Here is an 8667-nt window from a genome sequence, read left to right on the forward strand (position 1 = left end):
AATTCTTCGAAGTTGCGAGGAGGGTCGGTGTAGCATTTATATCATAGGGGCTCGTAGTTGGTGCCTGATGCACCCCCAGGCGGTCTCTCGAGAAGCTCACTAAGGGATAAGTGTACCCCGTTGTTATCAAATAATAAATCTGGACAAGTCCAGTTATCGAATCCACAGGATTTACCCTGCAAGTACCAAACTACTAGGCTTCTAATGTTATCTAGGCTATGGGGGGGGGGGGGGGGGGGTTTGAGATTGATGGTTTTAAGTTAAACTACTCCTAATTAGATTAAAGCTACTCCTAATTAATTTAAATCTACTCCTAAGTGATCTTTAGCAAGGTAAATTAACCTGGAATGAGATGGGGTGAAACGATAATATCAATTCCAATCCTATTTTAACATTCAATTGTTAACCTAATCCGAGTCACTTATGCCTAAGGCGATTAACCCTACATATCCTTATATGGTTCCTAGCGCGTGATTCCCTTGTAAGGCCGAAACTAGCTCTGTGGCTCAGAAATTTGGGTTTAATTTTCCATAAGGTTGTCAATCTTATAGGCTCTGACATAGTCAGATTCAACTCGCAATATGTGCCTAGACGATATTTGGATATATGAATAAGTTAACCCAAAAAGGAAAAGTATAAGCAGAAAAGCGATAACAATCAATTGAATAAAACAAAACTTAGATTAACATTAAAGATGAAGAATTGTTTGCCACGAGGATACAGTTAGCCTAGGATTCATAGAATGGATCAGAGGCAAACAGATATAAAAGAGAAAGCAATCCCTTTCAGGGAACCTATCGACCAGTGCAGACGTCTTCCTAGGACTTCAAGGATGGAAGCCTTGAATAATCCTCTTGGAGCACGGAGGTTGGTGTTCTTCAATGGCAGTCGGAGGAAGGAGGAGGATTCTTCAAGGTAGGGTTAGGGTTTTTTACAAAAACTAAAGATATTGAATACAATGATAGAATGTTCTATTTTTAATTGTAGTTTTGTCCCTAAACCTAGTCTAACTTGTTTCCCAATGCAGGTGGAAGAGCAGGGGCAAAAACATGAAGACGTGGGGCCGGGAATCAGCTAAAATGCTGATTCTCGCAGGCCAAATCATCGAGTTGGCTCTTGGCAGCCAGCTCACCGAGCTGGCCTGTAGAGGCCAGTTCGACGGGCTGGTGATGCATGTTGGTCCCGTGTAACGTGACAAAGTTAGTTCCAAGGGGGGTTAGGAACTATTTAAAAATTTTCACGTAAGGCTGACTTATATTTTTATCAAAGACTTTTGCTAAGTCTTTTAGCACAGCGATACTGAGTAAGATTGGAGGCAGGCTTAGTCAACTGCTGACTAAAACTGCTTCTATCGTGAGTCAGTAGATAGCACTTAAGTCTATTCCTGAACTCAGCTCTTAGATCACTTAACTATGCGTATGTTCTTTTTAGCGTTTTACTAGGCAGTACACAGCAAGCAATATATAAAGGAGTAAAGGGTTAGAAATATGTTACTCAGCAGACTTATCCTGGTTCGGCCTCCTTGCCTACGTCCAGTCCCCGAAATCCTTCCGAGCTTTTAGAATCCACTACTGAGCTCTTTAAAGGTAGAGTCCAAACTGTTTACAATGGCTACTGAGTATACAAGAGTATCTTCCTCTATTCTTCTACTCAATACTATATCTACTGCTGAGTGTTATAACCGAGAAACTCAGCTTCTCCTTTCTAATCTCTAAAAATGATAAAGTGTTTGTTCTAACAAAATGAAGAACATTTTAGATGAATGAATCACTCTAGACTTTTACACAAAAATAGGAATTGGTGTCAGAATTTGCTTTGCTTTTCAAGACAGAACTTCGAATTGGTATTTGGTCAGCATTTCGACTTGATGAAGATCTGCATCAAATGAAGCATTTGAGAGGCCTATTTATAGTGACATCTGAGGCACTGGTCATTTCGAATTTCGAAATAACCGTTGGAGGGAAACGGCTTCCTGTCGTTTTCACTCGGTCAGTGCTCAACGTCTTCAACCAATAAGAACGTTGCATCTTCTATCTTCGGCAGGGATCAGTTGCTTTTGCTCAGGCTGGTCGAAGTGTCTCCACATTTTAGGAAAAGTCTTCCAGACAACTTTTTATTCCATCTAAACATTTCCTTAAGTGGAAATACTTTGCCTCCAAGTTGTTCAGGCCAACTCCTGACCTGACTTCCTTGTCTCATGACTTAGCAGCTTCGTCTTCAAGCAATTGAGAAGGCTTCTCGATCCTTTTCCCTACTGGGCTCTGTTTTGTTTTGCTGGGCCGTGTGGCTTTCAACTATTGACTTGGGCTTGACTTTCTCTTGTGGGCTTTTGGGGCTTAAACTTTTAATGTCTTGATTCTTATAAATCAATTAACTCAACATTGAACAAACACATTAGTATTAATAAATCAAAGCATTTAAATTTAATGTGTTGGAATATTTTATCATGGGAAATTAACTATACTTTAAATAATTTTGTCAAATCAAAATCATATGGAAAGGTGTTTCAACAAACTCCCCCATTTTGATGTTGGCAAAAATATTCAATTAGGAACTCAGTGTTGAGCTCCCCCATGATAGTTAACCATTTCTAAACTTCTGAAAATTCTCCCCCATAAGGGTTGAACCACTGACTTAGTTTTACTTTAAACAGTTCAAGGTTTAATCAAGTAAGTCTAAGGTCAGAGTCAGAAGTAGGTCAGTACTTAGAACATTTTATCTTTACTCAGTTTTGATACTTGTTGAATGAAAGGTGAAGTTCAGTTATCAGAGTAGAAGTGAACTGAGTAAATTAGTGGATGCTGAGTAGTGTTATTCAGTGGCCAATACTTGTATAGTTTTTATGTTCATAAGTTTAATAAATTTTGTTCAATAAGTTTTTAAGAATGTAGACATTTGAGAATGGTTAGCAAGAGTTCAACACAGCAGATAGAGAAAATAAATGAAGACAGTATTATAATTAACTCAAGTTATGTGAAAAGATACATTCTTATATATAGTCAGAGCAACAAGATAACACATCAGCAACAAAAACTATCAATCACAAGAACAAGCAAGTAAGAAAAATCTATCTATCTTATATTGACTTGGACTTGTTTGGATTTTCTAGGTTGCTGACCTTGTTGCTGAGTTTCAGAGTTTAGGGCAGCAGAAGTAGATAAGGGTTGTTTCTGTTGAGTTCCTTCTGCAATTTGCTTATCTTTATTTTTCTCCCCCTTTTTGCCAGCATCACTGCGTTGAGGGGTGGAAGCATAGAATTGCCCCGTTTGAACAGCACGAGTCAGTCGAGAGGAAAACTGTTGAAGTTGACTCGTACTATCTTTAAGACCATTGAATACTTGCAGGCCAGTTTCCATTACGCTGAGTATGAACTCAAGTGCCTTACCCAGCCAAGTGATAGTGTCAGTCATTTTGGCATAGGATTGGTGATGCATCTGTAGCATTGAAGTGTCATATATATGGCACTGCGAAGTGTGATGCTTGACATGTTCATAGGTAGATTTAGCATATCGAAAGATGTCATTGGTCTTGGCCTGCTCAGTTTCCATCTCTTCCCTATTGAGACTAAGTAATCACATAGCCTCACCGTCTTGCTCAATAGTGCACTGTGAAAAGGAAGAGACTAATTCTTGAGCTTTGATAAGCTCAGTGTTCAGCTGCTGATAGTGCTGAGAAGTTTCAACAGAAGTGGCGACTGTTGAGTGCACAGCTGCAATGGCATTCAATTTGCCTTTGATTGAGTCCATATGATGAACCATGTGCAGGTGAAGGTCAGCCATCTTTACAAGAACTTCCTGCTTAGGTTGCTGAGAGACCAGTGAGGTCAATACATTCATCAGCTCTTTAAGACCTTTAAGTTCGGTCAGAAGTTGCATGATGTTTGTTAGTTGAGTTGGCTCAGCAGAAGAGGATTCAGCAGCACTGGCTCGAGACTGATTGATGTCATTGATAAGAGTAGAGGCTGAAAGAAGGATTCTTCTCCCAGATTCAGTGGCATCCAAAAATCTCAAAGGATCCACTTCATCAACATGCAGTGGAGTCTCAAGAGCCTGGTCCTTGTCAATAGCAGATATTGGAATTTGAGGTTGCTGGACAGGAGTTGTATTATTGATGCGCGCTTGATCAGGATTTGAAATTTGAACAGCAGGAGCGGCATTATCAGTGGTGGTACAGTCAGCGGCAGCTGACTCATTTACTAACTGCTCCGAGTTTGGAGTTGATTGATCAGTAGTAGTATCCACGTGCTCAGTGTCAACCTGGAGCTGAGCATATACTTGTGGTTGTATCTGCTCAAGGTTATCTTGAACATGTGTTTCTTTATTTGCATGCTCGATGATTTGAGTAGCAGAAGCATCAATCACTTGCTTAGTAGAGGATTCTTTTACAGCAGCGGTGTCGGCAGATGGATGGCCCAAGTTGGGTTCAGATATGGCATGTTCCTGATAGCCAGAAACAGAGGCTTATTTTTCTGTGACTTGTTGTTGAGTCAGTTCAGGTGGACTTGTGCAAAAGGTGAAGTCTAGGTTCGTGAGGTCAACAATAGGGTCTCGAGTAGGATAGTCATCCAGTATGTTTAAGACAGTAGGTCTGGATGACTTCCGTTTGTACCTCTTTTCCTTGCTTCCCCGATGATGCTTGGATTTCTTGGAGGGGACAGCATGGATAGGTTCAGTGGCAGGAAGGAAAGTGTCCAGCTGAATGTGTTCAGGTAGATCAGTATGCTCCTCAGCAACTATCTCAGCTTCCTTTTCAGGAGTCTGAACTCCTCCTTCTTCAGCATACTCTCCAGAATCTGAGTCTTTCTGCTCACGGGCTCGTATTCCTGCATCTTTAATTTGCTCCTCAGTAGTTATTGGATTTTCAGGTTGTTCAGTGGTGGAGGGAATAGAAGAGGCAGCTGGAATTTCTGGTTGATCAGTAGAGGCAGAAAATCCTCGTGCCTGGACAAAGAAGGCACCTTTGGGAACTGCAAAATCCAGGGGTGTTGCATCCTGCATTCTGATCTTAAAGACGATCCTCTTTCTCAGTGGTTCCTCATCCACTTCATCAACCTCAGCTGTGTCAGGGGCTGCTCTCTTTTATGGCAACTCAGTAGAAGAGACCCTGATTTTATTTCCCACTGACTTGGGTACTGACATTGTAGGCTCAGCAGCCTTTCTCTTCGTGCCCTTGCTGGGCAGGTCAGTCTTAGCATTCTGGGTAGCCTTACCCTTTTTAGTTTTAGGCTTGAAGGGTAAACTGTGTGTTAGCCCATTTAGAATCACCGAAGTGATTTCAGTCCCTGTTTCACTTTTCTCCTTAGCGAAGTTGACCTTATGATCCTTGAGGATGGCAGTGATAAGGGATCCCATCCTGAGTATCCTAGTGCTTCTTTGAAATGCCCCGATTAAGAAGACGGACATGTTTAGCGACTTGTTCTCTAGAATATGCCATATGAAACACTGCTTGAAGTTCGATGCTGACATGGTTGAGTTGGTTTTAGGGAAGAGGAAGTTGGTCAGCATATAGTGAACTTGACGTTGAGGCTGAGTAAGGGAAGTGGTTGAAACTTCTCCTACAAAGCCTTTGGGCCTACAGTATTCAGTGTCAAACTTGATGTATTTCACATCATTCACTTTCCTCATCTTTTTCCCCTTTTTCTTCAGTTTCAGCAGTGTGGCGAGGTATGTTGGGGTAATGATGATCTTGGTGCCTTTTACAGTGGTGTTAGGCATGAAATTGACTACATTTTAACGTATTAATTATAATAAATTAAGGGTGTTTGTTGTGTTTTATTGCAAGAAGGAAGGTCTTATAGGTGCTTTTGTGCAGATAAGGAAAGTTTAAGCCGAACAGCCTGGAAGCAGCCTGTTTCGCACATGCCAAGAGGAGATTGAGCCATTCTTTGATCCAGCGGTCAAACGCCGGAACTTCTGATGATGGACAGCGACAGGACGGGAAGTAGGTATGGCAGTAGCTGCAGGCAGAAAGGCGGATAAGTGCAGTCGTAAAGCAACAAGATGAAAGGAAAGCTCGACCCTTGAGTGTTCAAGGGTCAAAAGGATCTTCACTACTTTTAGCATTTTTAGATTTCTGAACAATTGACTTTTTATTGTAATATTTTGATCGGATACTTTTCTGGTACCATTTTGGCCCTGACCTTTCCTTTAAATAGATGTAGTAAGGATAGGAAAGGGATCGGATCTTTTGAAAAAAAAAATATAGACTTAGTCCGGAAGAAAGAAAGCGCCAGAGATGGAGTTTCAGAGCTTTGAACCAGCAGATTGCTCACTCGCCAGTATGAGTGAGTAATCCTTTTGAATAGGCGCGGCCAGTTGGGGCCGGTGATGTAAGCTTCCTAGGTCTATTAATGAATGAATGGTGTTAATGTATGAAGTGTTTGATGAGCCTTTATATTTCAGTGCTTATGCATATATGCCTGTGTTAGATGAATGATAAGACACTGCTTTCATCTTCACCGAACTCTCTATCAAGCATCCAACCCCGAAGCAGAAATGTTAGGTGGTTTTATCAAGGGTTTTCTCATTTGAAATGTTGCTTCAATCTTAATGCAAGAAAGAACAAACCTTTAGGACGCCGTTGGTTTTAGTAAGTCTTAGAATCTTAAGAACACACGAGAGTTGACTTAAGTGAGCATTAAAGCAGAAACCTTGACTTCAGTTTCATCATTCATGACTGATTAGGCTGTTTAGGAACTTACAGTAACCTGTTCCGCTGTGCTTAGCTTGTTCTACTCATTTATCATTATCAAGTAATCATTTTTATTCGTAAAATCAATTGTTAGTCACAAGTTTTCACATCTATCAACAACTATCAATATAAAAGAGTCACACACCACGAACACCCTGTTCAGCAACGTTTTCTAGTGAAATTTGGTCCTCAATCCCTGTGGAGACGATACTTAACTTATCACTTTATTACTTGTATCTAGTGCACTTGCTAGAGTCTATTCTGAGGATAACAAGTTTTTGGCGCCGTTGCCGGGGATTGAAAGCAACAAATTTTATATGAAATTTTCTGTGAAACAATGTGTTTTTTAATCTGTTTGCTAAATAGTGCAGCCAAAGGAGTTCTCTATTTGTTTATACGCAGAGCTGGACCTCCTGTTTTTCCTATCGATCTCGAATTAGAGAGAACGTGTAGATGAAACCGAGCGGGAGCTCAACGTGCAAGACAAAGAGAAAGATAAAGAGAAAGAAGGATGGCTGGAAGGGTACCGCCCGAACAACCAGTCCAACCAAATCAGGAAGAAGAAGGAGAGAATAACAATCCTCCAGTTATGAGAATCAGAGACTATTCGAGGCCAACCACGGAAGGTCATTCGTCGTGCATCATGTTGCCCAATGAAGGAAACAACATATTTGAGGTGAAAGCATCGATGATACAAATGTTGCAGGCAGCAGTACAGTTCAATGGATACCAGTTGGAAGATCCAAATGGGCATATCCAGGAGTTCATCACACTGTGCAACACCTTCAAATCAAACCGAGGAGTTTCTAACGATGTGATCAGGCTAAAGCTGTTTCCTTTTTCTCTCAAAGACAAAGCAAAGAACTGGTTAAAGAACTTACAGCCAGGAACAATCACCACTTGGGAAGAAATGGCCAGCGCTTTTCTAATGAAACATTTTCCACCTAGACAGGCCATTAAACTTAGAAACAAGGTATCCCATTTCGTACAAGAAGAGGATGAATCCTTAGCCGAGGCATGGGAAAGGTACAAGGAACTACTGAGAAGGGTACCCAATCATGCCATCCCCATGTGGATGCAAGTGCAAAACTTTTACAATGGAGTCACTAACATTTATAAAATCCAGATCGAATCCATTGCCAATGGTAACCCTGAAGATCTTGAACCACAAGCCTTGTATGACCTTATTGAGAGAGTAGTGAGCACGAGCTATAACTGGCACTCCGCCAGGAGTGAAGGAAAAAGAGTGGGGAACGACGATGTTGTGTCAAAACTAACCATCCAGGTGGAACATCTTGCACGACAGCTCGGCAAGATAAATGCATCATCAATTCACAACGAACCGCCATTTAATGATATATGTGATTTTTGTGGAGGGCGACATTCCAACATCAACTGCCCTGGAGTTAAACAAGGGAAAAGTGAACAGGGAGAATGTGATTATGCGGGGTATAATCAAAGAAATCCACCAAATCCATACTCAAATACCTATAACCCAGCCACAAGAAATCATCCGAATTTCGGATGGACATGGCAGCCTAATCAGCAGGAACAACCAAGGTATTAGCAACAACAGGGAGGACACTACCAGAGGCAACCTCAGCAACATTATAAACAACCTGTTCCACCTAAGGAAGAAATAGAACCAGACATGAAGACAATGATGATGCAGTTCATGAAGCAGACACAAGCCTCAATTAAAAATCTGGAGACACAGGTCCATCAACTCGCTGCATCTACGTCAAAAGGGAAAGGAATAATGCCAAGTAACACAGAGCCAAACCCCAAAGGCGATGTCATGGCCATCACTCTGAGATCTGGTAAGCAAACTAAACCAACTGTTTCTACTAATGAAAATGCTGAATGTGCAGGAACCTCCAAAAATGCTGAAGATGAGCAGAAACAAACTGTTTCTATTCAAGAAGAACCAGTCGGGGTAGAACCAACCAGTGATCAAGACCAGGAGGGACAAGGAAA

The 8667-nt window shown here is 41.3% G+C and overlaps 1 non-coding gene across 1 annotated transcript; it reads right to left on the bottom strand.

Annotated features, from left to right (window-relative positions):
- Positions 1 to 7648: 7648 nt before the first annotated feature.
- LOC136216232 (small nucleolar RNA R71) lies at positions 7649 to 7755 on the bottom strand. Its single transcript, XR_010683226.1, has one exon. It is a non-coding gene; the product is annotated as a small nucleolar RNA R71 (small nucleolar RNA).
- Between the last annotated feature and the right edge of the window lie 912 nt (positions 7756 to 8667).

Source organism: Euphorbia lathyris, chromosome 1, assembly GCF_963576675.1.
Source record: "Euphorbia lathyris chromosome 1, ddEupLath1.1, whole genome shotgun sequence".
In the NCBI taxonomy this organism is placed as follows: Eukaryota; Viridiplantae; Streptophyta; class Magnoliopsida; order Malpighiales; family Euphorbiaceae; genus Euphorbia; species Euphorbia lathyris.